Source organism: Saccostrea echinata, unplaced genomic scaffold, assembly GCF_033153115.1.
Source record: "Saccostrea echinata isolate AGI-Se365-2 ecotype Australia unplaced genomic scaffold, CSIRO_AGI_Sech_v1 ptg000029l, whole genome shotgun sequence".
NCBI lineage: Eukaryota > Metazoa > Mollusca > Bivalvia > Ostreida > Ostreidae > Saccostrea > Saccostrea echinata.
Window position 1 is genome coordinate 24452021 of NW_026889778.1, and position 16851 is coordinate 24468871.

The following is a 16851-nucleotide window of genomic DNA, read 5'->3' on the forward strand; positions in this document are numbered from 1 at the left end:
AGCAACACTGCACACTGAGTTCCGTGCTCATAAATCAGTACAATGTTATTCTGACAAATTCAAATGATGGGAAACATGAAATCGACACTTTCTATAGGTGGCCAACATTTAAGAAATCGGACAATTTAGTGGAATACCAACATTGGAGAATGGGTTTCAAAATGAGATTGTGTTTGGCTTAATCTGAATGTAGATCCAACAATCCATGTTGTATTTGTAAGTAATGTACAACGTTATCAAGCTGGTTAAGCCATTGAAAACCCCAACAGATGCTGGGTAAGTTGATAATAAATATATGAAAAAAAAATTATGAAAACTGTGCCTTTGTTTGTCAAAGTGGCAAGGCCTAGGGCATTGGTATTGTTTGAATACAATTGCTTCATTTTCCAATTGTTTTCTCTGTGATATCTATTTGAAAGTCAAATGTGCTGATTTCTCGAGATTTACAACTGAATGTAAATTTCACCAAGTGAAAGGTCAAGTGCCTAGTATGCATGTCAATCTCTCAGAGCTGTCTTTGTGTCTGACGTTCGTGGGAAAGGACTATAGAAATTAACATAGAATGCCTCGTTATTTTAAATAACAGCAGTTTTTTTTTTATTTACATTTTTATTTCACATACATGTATAAATGTAAATATGAGGAATCGCTGTCTATTTTGTTGGGTATGCCAGGGACATCAACGACAGTTGGAAATGTGAGCATCGCACGTTTTGCAAATTATCCCTCATTTCCATTTATCGTTGATGCCCTGGCATACCTAACAAACAAGGCAGAGATTCCTTGCAAATGATCGAACACATGATACATTTACCTAGAACGTTATCCTACACCACAGAAGCCGTTACATTATATGCGTACGTGTAATGTATTCTTAAACGCAGTTCCATATATTTGACAAAAACAAGAAATAAACAAATATAAATCCAAATATATGTCATTACTGACAATACTATTTAGGAAAAATTCTATCAATTTTTTTGCATTTATACAGGGCTTTAATTGGCGAGTAATTTAGTCGCCATGAAGTCGCCAAATTGGCGACCATTTTAAATTGACTTGACGGTCGTAAAATTCTTGAACTATAAACATTTGCAACATTTTACCTTCTGATGAGACGAAAAGAAATTCTAGAATGGAAAAAAAAAATCATAGCATTGGGCATGTGTTGTTTTTTTTTTTAATTGTTTGTTTGTTTGTTTTTTTTTTTTTTTTTTGGTCACCTTGTCTGTGTTTACAGCGCACAGCTCTAGCAACCGCTAATGATGTCATTAACCGTTGCAATACAACGCTTAATGTAATAAATTATTGCATTAATAGTTGACATTCTTAACCGCTTAATGATATTATTCCTTCATTAAGCGGCGGTTTAGCATTTGACTAAAAGAATTTTCCTGGCGACTAAAAATTTGCTTTGGCGACTATTTTTTTTTCAAATTGGGAGCCAGCTGGCGCCTAACTTAAAAAGGTCACCTAGAGGTCTATTGTGAATTACACCTCGTTATATTTTCTGGTTCCACAAAGTTATGAAAGCACTTTTCCAGAAAGTATTCGACGAAAGCATGTACAAGAAAATAATCAATGAGATTTGACCTCCACAAACGGGTCAAATCTGTTTCAGATTGGGCATGTAGACCTATTCAGAATTAATTTAGCTGACAGACACACTTCATTCAAAGCACTAGTCCACTTCATGATCCCGTTGTCGTTATCTGTTCCTCTGAAAGAGAATTTGAACGACCAAACAATGAAGATACTGTTTTGACATTCTTTTCATGAAAAGTTAGATAATAAAATTCTGTCTTTAAAAGGATAGTTTGTAGATTGCTCGATCATGAGTAAGCATTATTACAACTACTTAAAGAGCAATATTTGCCATACATGTAGCTTCATGGCCGTAAGAACCGGGGGGGGGGGGGGGGGGCACGACGTATAGAGTACTATAGGAAAAATAGATACTATATACTTGTGCCCCCTTGTGTGACCTTTTTTGGGCTGTGCCCCCCCCCCCCCCCAAACTGAAATTGCTTCATACAGGCCTGAGCATTGTGTTTGAATATATTCTTTTATTCATGAAAAAAAAAAATCAAATACACTTGTATATGCAATTTTACACAAGTCGCGATCCTATTGTGATGAATACTAGAATTTGGATTTTATACAAGTGAATGAAGGCCCAAACCATGAGGGGTCTTTGAGAACTCGATCTTTTTGATCTGCCGTCTTCTCTCACATTAAGCTTTTGCATCTAGATAGTTTTTTGGCCTCCCTCTCATCATAGCCCAAACCGGTAATGACCAAATAAATGATCTGCCTTTCTTATTACCATGCTGTTTATTATTATCGATAAAACTTACAGGATCTATCAGCACGTAATTTGAATAGCTGCTGAGAAAATTGTCAACTTCCGACGCGTGAATTTAATTGATATGATGTTACTTTGATTATATCCCATGAATTCTCGCATAATCTCGTGCTTGTTCTTCAATGTTTATACATATTTCGGAAGGAGGGGTATAATATTGGGATGTTTGAGGCTTTATATTTGCAGATCATAAATCTTTATTTAATTAAAGTTCAACATGTAGAATTATATAAAATATTACATATTTTTAAAAGAAGTGAAAAAAAGTGTCGAGACTAAAATGTACTTACGAATTTATGTGCCAGATGTGTTTATGTGGACAACGATTTAATATATATATATATATATATATATATATATATATATATATATATATATATATATATATATATATATATATATATATATATATATATATATATATATATATATATATATTAAATCGTTGTCCACATAAACACATCTGGCACATAAATTCGTAAGTACATTTTATATATATATTGTGATATGGCCAATCCCCGATTTTCTGTGTCCAGAATGATACATGTATCTAATCTTATCTTCCTTTCAGAAAAAGTCTCCATTACCAGTCTTATAGCACCCATTATTATCATCTTTGTCACCGGAATCATTCTTTGTTTCGTCGTGGTTATCTACAAAAGGTAAATACTGGACAAGTTAAAATTAAGGCTCAAGTGAGGTTTTCTGATCGATGCCGTTGATGTCGTCTGCATTGTAAACTTTTCACAATTTCATCTTCTTGTCAAGAACCACCATGCCATTTCATCAAAACTTGCCACAAGTATCCTTTGGTGGATTCAGTTTGTTCAAATGAAGGACCACACCATCTTTGAAAGGAAACTAATTAAGAATAAGTGAAAATTTAATATAATCTTTTTAGAATCTTCTTTTCAAGAACCACTGGATCAATAAAGATGAAACCTGTGTAAAAGAGTCATTACATAATGTAGATTCAAGTTTGATCAAATCATGATCGATCCCGAAGGGTAGGGTGGGGCATCAACATGGGACAAAAGATATACATAGAAATATATATTGGAAAATCTTTTTAAAAAACTTCTCTAGAACAGCAAAACCATGATGTCATATCAATACGAAAACACCCCAAGGTAATGTAGATTCAGGTTTCAAATCGTGACCCCCGGGTGTAGGGTGGGGCACATTAGGCAATAAAAGTTTTGCATAGGAATTATCAAAAGCAAAGACGCTCGCTCCGTGATCGGGAGGTCGTGAGTTCGAATCTCGGCCGCGACTGACCTAAGTCGATAAAAAATGGGTAGCAACTGTTCCTTCGCCATGCGCTCGGCACTTTGGAGTGAAAGTTGCGGGTCCTTTGGATGAGACCTTAAAAACCGAGGCCCCCTGTCACGGCAGGCGTTGGCACGATAAAGATCCCTCACTGCTCAATGGCCCTGAGTGCCGAGTAAAGGTCAAAATTTGAAGCCCTTCACCGGTATATGGTGACGTCTCTATATGAGTGAAAAATTCTCGAATGGGACGTAAAACAACATACAATCAATCAATCAATCAATCAAAAGCAAAGACATGATTAGTTAAATAGATATGGAAGCATGCATCCTTAGGTAATGTAGATTGACGTTTGTTCCAATCACGACCCCCGGAGAAGGGTGGAGCATCATTTGACAATTAAAGTTTGATATAGGAATATATGGAAAAAAATCTTTAAAAATCTTGTTCTCCAGAACAGCAAAGTCATGAGTAGTCATATTAAATGCAGAATCTCCCTCAGGTAGTGTGGATTCAAGGTTGTTCACATCATGTCCCCGGGGAAGGGTGGCTAGGCCAAAAAATAAATAAAATAAATAGAATTAAAAAAAAAATCAAAGTCTTTTCCTCAAAAACAACAAACACTAATTAGTCAATTTATTATATAAAAGCATCCTTCGTTAGTGTAGATCTAACTTTGTTCAAATCTTGACCCCCAGGGGTAGTGCGGGGCCAAAGCATTGGGACACATATTTAATCATTAATTTTCATAAATGATTTTCGATTTTGTTTAGCCAAAGTATTCAGGCTCCGGGATCATGAAACATGTTAAGCCTAAGTCAAAATCTTTTTATTGTACTAAAATGTTGTAGAGGTCAAGTAGACTATAATTAAATTTTTTTACAATATAATTGCTTTAAAAAAGTTTTGTTATCTGCAAATCACATCAATAGTTGATAGTTTTACAGGCAGTTGAAAGGAACAAGTATCAATAAGGCTTATCTGTGGTCCCTGGTTACTTGTCAAATTTCGAACATTTATTAAAAGATTTAAGAATTAAATTTTATCATTAACTAATGCCTTTATTATTTGAATCATCATCTAAAAATGTCAAACAATAGATATAGGCAGCATACGAAGCTGCGTGTTAAAGATGAGTCCTTTGATTTTCATGAATATCAAAAGAAATCAGTGACACGTACACACTTCAAAGCTTTCGTAAACACCGAGCACAGGTTTGTTCAGAGTCGACTTTGAAATATAATGTGTATATTATATGTGTAAAGGTTGAGTGAAAATATCTTTGTTGAACAACCTTGTGCTCTACGTTTTCTAATTAAAAGAATTCTGATTTTGAATCTGTTCGCTGACTTCATTTACAAGCGATTAACCTCTTTATGAACTGTTAGAATCATAACAAGCCACATGGATTTGTATCTTTACGAGTAATTGCCTCCCCTCCCAGTAAACGTGCCAGCTCTCAGTTGAAACGTACTCAGTTTTATATCTGTCAGCATGGACTTGTTTGGTTCACCTTGTTATAGCGTTTTATTGTCAAAGATTTGTAAATAGAAAATTGTATTTGTAGTAACTGTTGATTGTGAATCTTGAACAAATAACTCGTCTTTGAAAGAAAAATGTCATAGCAAGATATTCAATGTCTCCGCCCATTTCCATGTAATAGAGAAACCGTAGTCTGATCGGGGGAAAATGTTCCGGCATTTTTAGTGCGATAGGTTTAAAAAAATTGGCTTGTATGTTTTTATACGTTTAATTATTCATCATAAATACACAATGCTTAAATTAGAAATACTTCGTTATACACAATGAAAACAAACAAAATACCGTATGCTAATATTTAACCGGTAAACCAAGGGTGTAAAAGGGACCACACTTACTATACTTAAGTAGAATATTCCTTTGACTTAAGTGTAAGTCTGTTTTATGATCCGGGGGCCAGGTGAGCGATGTATTTACTAAAAATTTCAACTGTGCATATTATGCAGAGCAGAAATTAAAAACGAAAATCAAGTAGCATCTAATGAATAAACATCACTGTGTTTTATAAAGCTTTTTTTCAATAGTATTTTTTTACTTCCGAGATTGTAATCATCCCTATCAGTTTAGGATGGTAACGTACATCATTAAAAAATGAAACGGTATATAAGAAAATTGGCTGTAGTACAATTTCTTGTTCTGTAAAAATATAAGTGGCATCTGTCAAAACAGATTTTATTTTGAGACGTCTGCCTTCACTTCAGTTAAATAAATGGACGAAAGGAAAGCATCCAGTAATCAATAGAATACTGTAAACAATAAATAACAGTTACTATCGAAAGCTCTATACATGTCTGCTCCAGTTCATATGTATATCTATACCTTGCGTCCCCCGCGTGGCGCATGTGCAGTGGCTAGAGCGATTACATTAGAGTCACGTAGTACGAAGATAATCTTAACGTCGTTGGTTCGAAGTTGGAGACGGTTCCTTCGATAAGACTCTATAAACCGAAGTTCCGGTCGCATTATTTCTTGGCACGAAAAAGATCCCTCACGGCTCAAAGACCGTAAGTGCCGAGTACAGGACTAAATTTTCAGCCCTCCATTGAGAAGTGGCGGAGTCTCAATATGAGTGAAAAATTCTCGAAGTAACGTTAAACAAAAAACTTCTACCTTGCCAAATGTGTATTTGTTAGATACACACCAATTTTACCTATAAGCTCTTGATAGTTTCCATTTATAACCTTACCATTTGAAAATGTTTCATTAACAAAACGAGAATAATATTTTTTTTCTCTTTTCTAAAGAAGAAAACGCTGGCAAAATAGAAATCATACAAAAGTCAAAGACGATGCAACTGACAGTTCAAAGATCATGAATGACAGGCTTTATGATGCTCCAAATCCAATAGAGAGTGAAAGCTACTTTGTCCTTGAAAAATCAAATCAAAACTACAATTTGACTGGCCAGGCAAATAATTCGACAAATCCGTACAGTTTTACAGAGGAGGGACAGTATGATCATCTTGGAGGAAATGGCCGCAAAACTGAAGAAAACAATGATACGTATAATCACGCCTCAGCGGTTAAAGCCAATAGTTATTCTGATTATGACGTCACAGGAAGTCAAAATGGTCCTGAGATAGACTATACTTATGATAAATCAAACTTAAATGAAAATTCTGAAAGTGAATACAATGAAATTAAACTACGAAACGAAAAAAAATATGCATAGCCAGATACAGTTATGCCACTTTATGTTTGGCTTAACTTCACGTATACATGTATTCAATGATTAACTGGATTGCCTCCATTTTTTGGAAACACGATATATTTATATGTAAAGTACAAAGTTAATTGACAGAGAAGTGAACATAATATTTTTTTTGGGTTTAATGGATATATGTTCTCAAAACTAGTTAGGTTAAAAAAACTTTCAGTTTTTGAAACTATATTCATTTTGCAGGCACTTACAGAAATGTAATTTTGCAAAACCAATCTTTTGCGGAAGTTTACTCAATGAAGGTTACATTGTTAGCATTTCTAATGCATGATTCTAATGCTGCAGTTGAAAGGACTGCAATTAACTTCAGTTGTTTTTCTAATAACTTAAAGTTTTTGTTAACTACCTTCCATGTTAAGTCTTGTAGGTTCCTACAATGTTTTAACAGCAGAGAGTAACTCTGAATATACACTTATAACACAAATCGTGGATATTATATGCTTAATGTAGGCCTACTTAAAATTGATTTAAATCGAAACAATGACATTCACGAAAAAAGGGGAAAAATAATGTTTGGCTTTTGTGCATAAAGAAACTCTTTTGTAGATATACATGATTATTAGTTTACTATATATCTGGACAAGCTAGCGAATAGTAGGATTGTAGGAATTGTGGGATCAGGTGTCATGGAGGAGTGAGCATCCCCTGGCGACCTGTCACACCCGCTGTGTTATCACCACGATCGGGAAAAAAATGGAAAAGTCCGTTGACAAATCAGTATGTAAATAATGGCCTAACAATTATTATGAAAAACGTCAGTCAGACTGAATGATTGATTATATTTGCTGACAAGGTTATTGTATCGACCATAGAACTTACGGAATGATGACTTTAAACGAGACTGCTGATATTCTTGTTTTATCAACTCGTTTGTCGATGACTTGATCGTTTTAGAAATTGTTCGAACGTAGTGCATGTTTTTGCGTATTTGTATCGGATTAACTGAGGGACATAAACCCTTTTGCAGGTGATAAAGGTATTTTGTTAAATAAGTAAGAGAAGTTGACGATTGAAAAGTTGAAATCATCACGTTAATCATAAAGCTTGGTTGTTATGTTACCATTACCGTCTTTTTCTAGTAAAATATACAAATATGAAACAGATGTGTCAGATTCAGTAGTATCTTTTATTTCAAGCTCACTGGGATATATCGAGTCAACACTTGAATGGAAGTAACTATGGGACATACTAAAACAAGTCCCATTGGGAAAATATCCCACATGAGTCCCACAGAAAAATAAGTCCAACCAGAAAATATGATATTTGGGTAATGTTTAAGAATATATACTTATAGATTATCATTTGGACCGTTCTCTGTGAAAAGGGGTCTTAATGACAAAATTTTCAAAATTGACTTTTTTGTATATTTTAAATCTGCAACAAATTTAGGATACACAGTGAAAATTTGAGCATTTTATTTGCAATAGTTTTAAAGATATACCTGCTTGAACATAACATGTTGTAATAATACCAATAAAATCTGACGACGTTACATTTTTACAAAATGACGTAAATATTGCATACGTCAATTTGACGATAAAACAGAATAATTTAAGTTTTCATTATATAGAAATAATTAAGATAACATAGAAACAGTAAATTTCGTTCAAAAATAAAATTTCGTTTTGTCATTATGTGCACGTTATTCCGGCGGTGGACAGGTCATGTCTTGTTGAGCCGGTCGTACAGATGGTCTTACTTTCGTGAACAAGTACTGCTTGCGAGCATCAGAAAGGCCGGTGGGTTGTATAATAGCTGGTCTATCCTGGTTAAATACACAGTTTCCGTCTTTTAATATGTTGATTTTCATTTCTTCTGATGAAACCGATTCCTTTACCGTTACAGTACCAGGCTCTGTACTTTGAAAGCAAAAATGTTGGTACTTGCGTATTCCCTTGAGAGGTTTGAAATACTCAGACAGAAAAGCCTTCCATTCTCGCCACTGCCATGCGGAATACCGGACAGTTGAGTTTGCAACTGAGGACTGCTCTACAATTCTTTCAAGCTGATCAGTAGAATCGCAGTCACTTCGTCTGTAAAGTTTCTTGATTAGAGCAAATACGCCATCAATGATACAACGATGACAAACTGGTTTTTATTTTGACCTGAGCAATTATCGGCATGAATTGTGATTTTTCTGTTACCCGTTCCGTACTGAGAAAATGACCAGTCGATCATTCAAATAACGGAATCTGGCCCATGTCTATTCGTACCATCACAACCTATCGTTTCATGTTCATGAATTAAAAAAATTAATTGCTTTGGGATGTCGTCTATTCGAAAACCGAATATTTGAATTTTGCGAAGACTCAGGAAATATAGTGGTCCCATTTGACGAGCATGATGAGGTATGTTTACATTCTGACTGAAATCAAATGTAAAATGTTGAGAACCGTTCTCAAGCGCTTCTTTGATACAATTGTTATAAAGAGCTCTCTGCTCTTGGGCATGGGCTATATGTTCCTGCATTTTGGTCGTTGAATCTATTTTTTCTTCTTTCGATACTGAATCTATAATTAGTTTTCTGAACTTTTCACAGGTAGCGCACACATCATCCCGTGGCGTTGCAATTTTGATATGAGGCAAACAATGGTTCCATATCCCGCAAAAGGTAGAATACTTGACACATCGCATTGGGTGTTCTCCTACATCACAGCTAGAAACATACTTACTATGAACATATTTTTTCGTCACATCAGAAGGGATATATATGGGAGGTATGCAATTTCTCCCTCGAGGAGCTGCTGGCTGGGGCAAACCTATCTCATCCGCAAGACTCTGTATAAATTGAAGAACAGCTTTGATGTCTTCAAATTTCAAGGCGTGAGCAGGCTTGGACCCAATTTTACCATGTTTCCGAGGCGTTGGTCCATGTTTTTTTTCATGTGATCTCGTATGTTCTGTAAAGCTTGTTTTCCAATATCAAAAGCGATCATAAAAGTTTTTCTGCAAACTTCTTTCCAGCAAAAATAAACTCATGTATTGATCTTTCTCGTTTTCTTCCTCTTTTAGTTTTATCATTGTCACAATCAACAAGAGACCCAATTATGTACAATTTCTTCTCATCTTTTTGCATTTCCCGAACATCGAACACATGTGAAAGAATTTGAGATTCTTGAAATTTATTTATGCAGTTGTGTTTGCAGCCACATGTTTTTCATTGTAAATCTCTTATTCTGCAAATGTCTTCATCATCTGTCAATACAGAGCAACCCGCTTCATCACATGTATATCTATACTTCCCTCTTCGTCGCTGTTTAGGCTGTCCAGATATTCTCTAGCTCTGTCATTAATGTCAGTGGGTCTCTCATCCTCTTCCTCGGTGTCAGAAAGACTTAGTTCTTTTGATGCCACTGGAGTAGTGTATGGTGTACGACCGAAGTGCTCAGCGTAGGGACTGTCAAGCTCCTGTCAATAAACCAGTATTATTTGAATGTCGTTTAATATGTTTATTACTATCACATTAAATAAACATCATGCATATATCTACTTGCTGCACGCATTAAAAAATATTGGGTATTACATGGAACAAAATAAAATAGTAAGACTCTGTGTGACATATTGAGGCCCGTGGAAAGCAGCTTCCGTTAGGGTTGGGGTGCTAACAGAAAATTATGAGCCCCCCACCCCCCAAAAATAATTATAAAAATCTTATGTTACTTATGAGGGGGCAACACCCCCCCCCCCCCTTACGGGTCTGTTACAAAGTACAACACGTAGGATATTTTTTTTCTTACGATACAATTTAAGATTGGATCTCTCGATAGGCCTGGGAAGTGTAAAATTGACTTAAATAGTATGTACATGCGCATATCTACATATTTTCAATAAAAACACAAACTATGAAAACAATATGCTCCCTGTATCCTTCTCTCTCTCTCTCTCTCATTGGTCATTGCTGCATATCATTTTGTGTTGAAATAATACATTAGATAACATGTATGTTCTTTGATAGATATTAGATTTCATTGTTCTTTTTATAGAAACAATCAGAAATTATATTTATAAATCTTGTACTAGAAGCGACGCCGTGCGTCGGTTGAATCGAGTGCACAACTCCTTTTTTAAAGTATATCAGTGGATATTTTCAGTGTCGATATAAACTTTTACCAATACAAAAAACAATTAGCCGAATATGGATTACAGTTTCATAGATTAAAAATATCAGAAAATAAAATGAATTTTGATCGACCGCCCTACATATGCTGCCCGACCCTGCTTAGATAATAGTGGATAAGATCCATGTTATATGAACGCATGAATTAAAATACTAATATAGGCCTAATCAAACTCATTTAAAATGAATTCAAACTTTCGAATTAGAAACATTTAATACTTACTGATATTTCATCGTCCATTCTTCATTCTTTCAGTAGCCCTTCACTCGCTATTTAAGTAACGTAACTGTTTATGAATATGGCGTTTCAGTGTGTGTCTTGGTGGATCATAATTTTTGCATTCGCAGAGGCGAGTTTTCGTATATAGTATAGAAAATTTTGAGAACTATTTGTTTGTTTCTTTCTGAAAATGGTTTGTTATTCATTACACCAGAAAATATAACCTAGGGGAAAAATAATCAGCAGTTTATTAAATTAATTCGAATATCAATCGCATTCAATCGTACCTTCAATTCTCCGCGATGTATGCATAGGTATTACGTATAACAGTAAGTAAAGTGATACATTAAGTCATTATTAGAATATCCATCGAAGGTATCTTAAAAAAATATTTAAAATGAAAAGAAACAAATTTGGCATACGAAATAACGACCGGAATACATATTCATTTATATATTTGAACATTGAAAATAGCGGAACTGAACAACGCAATTAAAGTACATAAAAAGAAAAATGAACATGTGCGTTTTAGACGCGAAAATTTGACGTCACAATAAACAGGTTTTTCTCGACGTCAACGCTTATGTCATTAAGCCCGGTTTTGTCAGAGAGCGGTCCATTTTTTTAATATATGTTGAATAAAAATGTCCTTTGTTAATTGATAATACGTCGTCGTTATAATATCTAATTGATAAATCTAAATAATCACACCAAGTGTTTTCTTCTTCTCTATGTATAAGATTTTGAATTCTGCTTCATATGAATACAAAAATAGGTCTGCTAATAACTTAAGGCAATCCGTACCCATGGATATTCCGGCAGATTGCTGGAAGACATGGTCTCTAAAAACATATATATATATATATATATATATATATATATATATATATATATATATATATATATATATATATATATATATATATATATATATATATATATATATATATATATTGTCAACCGAAACTCAAGCATCTTTTTAATGTCAACTTCAGAGTATTTGTGAGTATAATCAGAATGTTTTTAACAAAATAATGTTGGAAATGACCAATGGCAAGGAAAGTAAATTTACGAGTTCCTTATCTTTTTGAAAAAGAAACTGTCAATAATGTCAAAAAGTTTCAACTTTAATTTGTCGTGTGGAAATGGTTGTATAAGTGTTGATAGGTCATAATTTTGATGTTATTGATTTTGGTAAAATTTTGTGTTTTCAAATTTTCTAAAGGTTCCCTTGGAATATTTAATAATCCACATCTGATTTACACCACTTCTCAGATGTATTGTATACTTCTGAAGTTTCTCATTCATTGCTGTAATTATTTTAGCGAGGAGTAAAAGAAGAGACTAGGTAGAACATTTACTGGAACCCGATACTTATTTTGGTTTGTAAGGATTTTTATGAAGTTTAGGAGTCCAGTATATGTATGATAATTCAAATTCAATTTGATTGTTGTGAATATTATTTATTTTTTTTTTTAGCTGACACATGATTTTAAAGAATTTATAAAGAGAATGGATATAACTTTTTTTAAGAAGGTAAATGAATAAATTTCCTTATAAACCTTATTCTTTGACAAGTATACTACATGTAGTATATTTTGATGTTAAATGTCAGTTTAAATGTTTCTTGATGTGTTTACTTTGTGTGAGTGACCAGAGCGATGTAGACTTAATCATAGACAATTATTTACAAGTTTAAAATTTAAGCATTTCATTCATAAACATTGCCTTAAAACTTGATATGTTTTGTCAATAGGTACTTTTTTTGCTGAAAAAAGACAAGAAAACTCATAATGATTTTCTGACATCAAAACACAAATTTCACAATAAACATTTGAAGAAATTGATAATAATTGTCTGGGATAGAGTGTCAAAAAGGACCAAGGGCACAGAATGACTAGTGATCTCACAAAAAGACATACACATTATTTTTGTGTCATGAAAACAATCATCCAAATAAAAAAAAAACACATAAAAATTATACACAAGCAAAAGGGGAAGAAAAAATAGCCACATAACAATAAATTTCCCATGGAATTAAGTTTAATGAATTCCGTGCACACATATTACTATGCGATTAAAACCAACCCGGACCTTATACAATTGAATGATTTAGAGCCGCTTGCAAGTAGCCGGTGTAAAGTATGATTACAGGCACGTAGTATCAATATGGGATGGGCAGGAAGGAGGGGGAATGGCTGCACCCTACTTTTTTTTCCCAAAGAATACTTTTTATTCGCGAAAATGTTCATTGAAAGGTTGATTTGCTCCCCCTCTTCCATTTTTTTGGTGGATCATAGTAAAATAATGCTTGAGTAAAATTTGGTCATGAAAAAAAAAATGGAATATACCCCCAACCCCACCACCACCAAGGACGAAATAGGAATGTCGAGTTGGGTAATCCCCTCCCCCTTTTTTTTTATTATCTTGGGATTTCACTGTCTGCCCCTTTCAAAAACGATACTACATGTCTGGATATTGTTGGGTAAATATGTTTTTCTAGGCAGACAATATTTGAAAATAATTGCTTATTAATAAAAGTTGATATTCAGAAAGAAGAAAAATACATACACTACACGACAATTAAAATTGGTTGTTAGAGACTTTCCCCAACAAAGCTACAAGACACTTTTTTTCAAATTGTGGATCCTGTCAGAAAAGTTTTGCTGTTTCTTGTCAATTAATAGTCAAAGAAACAACTGTTCACTAATTGGTTAGTCACCCTCAGAGTACTGGATCAAGTGAGTACCGTCCACGAGCTAGAAGACCACTGAAACTGACTTCAAAACAAAAACGTTTGATACACGTACCTAACGGACTGCATTACTGATTATCTAAGGGCAAGAGCGGGAGTTGGAGTTTCGTTTAAAATCATCTGCAGTTCTGGTAAAAAAACAAATTTGGAGTGTGTACCTCATATAGAGATGAAGGTTAACAAGGCGAAAGGTTTTATCAAAACAGTGCTTTGCAGAAAGACGGGTCCAGTGGCGGTAGCTTGACGGTCTAGGGAGGTATTCTTAAGTGACTCTGCTATGTCAAGGAAGGCATAGCAAATGTAGTCTTAAGCATGGTTAGAATACTGACATTTAATATTACAATTTTAACTTAAAATAGAATTTTAAAATGCCTTAGGAAGTATCATAAGATACAGGAACATTTGAAACAACTATCCATAAATCCTGGATTAGATTTCTGCTATAGTTAAGCTACAAAATATGTTACAGTGGTAAATGATTTTCATGGAATTTTGAATGATTTGAAACAGTGTATAGTGATTTCATATTCTCTTCAATTTCATAAAACATGGAAAGCGCAGCACAATTAAGGCTACAAAAAGGTGGCGGAGCCTAATTTTTAAGGAAATATTAACTATGACATCATACGAACTAACACTTCTTAAAATAAAATGAAATGATTTGCTATCTTAAACTGTAGGAGACCATCAAACTACATCAAAACTTAATTACTATAATATGCTGTTTTGTCGTTAGTTAAATCCCACATAGCAAGGAATAAACAAGTCACTGATCGCAATACACTTGTAAATGTGACTTCATTTCGTAAAACGCAGTTTGTATGTGGTGAGAGGCGGATCAAGCAATATTTTCTCAACGAAAAATGTATTCTATAATTGATAAAATATTTAAGATATTGAGATAATTAAGAGGACACTTGCTTGGATGCAATGTCTTCTTTATAATTTTATTTATATATTTTCCGCACATTTCCTATTTAATTGATACTGTATTTGTATGCAAGTGCATTGGAGGGTAATGTAAGGGTCTACATAAATCGATCTAGCGCAAAGGCATACACTCATTGGATCATAGTAAGCTTTTACAAATAAACTCTAGAAGTATTAAGGAATTTGAAAAGTGCTGCGAACCTGATGAAATCTTGAAAATGAATTATATCTACATGTATATTAAATGCCGTTGACCAGCAAAAAATACAGCTTACATACAATTTAGAATATAATTTGAACAATAAAATAGCAAAATTTATATAGGATCGCAGCACTTCTTAGAAACTACGATGAGTGTTGAAAATATTTATAAACTAAACTTAGAATTTTAACTTTGTTATGCCCTTGCACTAGTGAAATTTATAGGTAACCTCAATACTGCAAGTAAATGTGATGAAATCACCTGACTGCCGCATCACGTGACAAGTCTAAGTATAAAATTAAATCGTCCACAATATGTAGTTATTTACCATAATTACATTTGTCCGATATATATAAAGTAATAAAATAATCGCCATCATGATTAAGAATATATCTTTAATAACAAAAATTGCTGATATTTCCATTGAGCACCTTACTGTACTGTTGGGGGGTGGGGGGGTGGGGGGGTGGGGGGGGCTTAGAGCTCTCCCAGTTCGGAAGATAATTTTGCTATTGGAAATTGGAAGAAGGACATAAAAAGACCTACATTTATTTTATTGAATTTCCACGAGACCTTATGAAATATCAATTATACGGTGTTCTTCCTGTTGAACAGTACTGAAAAAAATGTAAACATTTATGAATAGGTGTAGAAACAGGAAGAGTTTTAAAGGGAAAAAGTTATGGTATGTTTCCTTGTAACTGGTAACAACTTGCATTAAATAATGTACTTGCAAAATTTATTAGGAGAAGGTAAGATATTTTGCTTTCTTGAACCATCTGTCACGATCTTTTTTCTGATTTTACGGGGTGGCAGTAAATACCAAATTTACAGCTCTGCAAAGTTATCATATTGTGTATTTTGTATTTACTGCCACCCTGGTAAATTCAAACTTTTAAACATGATACATCATTGATTTTCTGATGAGCTTTATTGAGTTATTTATCTGAATTATTTTTAGCAAAGACGTACTCTGTACAAGTAGTTATAAAAATACAAAAATGCCAATTAGAGTTGTGTATGGCAAAAAGAAAAGGACCGCCATATATTAACCAAGCCTACAGTTTATGTCCATTATATACGGGTTTCATTACATTTGTTATTAATTATCTAGTGTCTATCGAGTTAAGGTGAAAACTATGCAATGTAAACTGTTTTATTTAAGAGGCATTCCAAATCATATCTCTAAAGTTATTTCAATAAAATTCTAAAGGTTTCATTCATATATAAGTTTGATGTCATATTATTTTTGGTAATATGTCTTTGTAATTATGATTTTATAAATCCCAATGAAATTTAAAGGGAAGTTCACATAATGCTATCTTTAAAATACAAGACATGCTAATATAAGAATTAAAGATTACAAACACAAAACTTTCTTTGGACATACTTCCGAAGTAAATTTGCAGTAGTCATATATGTGAAGCAGATTTACAGCCAGTGAAGAGGTTAAGTGATGTGCTTATATGGAGTTTTAGCTTTCTTTGGTTTTAAGTTAACATTGTTTCTACCGAAGATCAAAAACAACCAAACCATGGTGTTGAAAATTCAAAATAAGGCATGTTTTTTTCGTATTTTTCTTTAAATTTTGAGCTTCCCAAGGTAAAAAAATGAAATGAAACGTCATAAGTGTACGTTTTAATCGATTTCAGAAGTAAGATCTGCTGGATGATGTAAAAGGCAAAGAATTATGGTTTCAATGAAAGTGATAGGAAGAATAATCAATATAATTGTA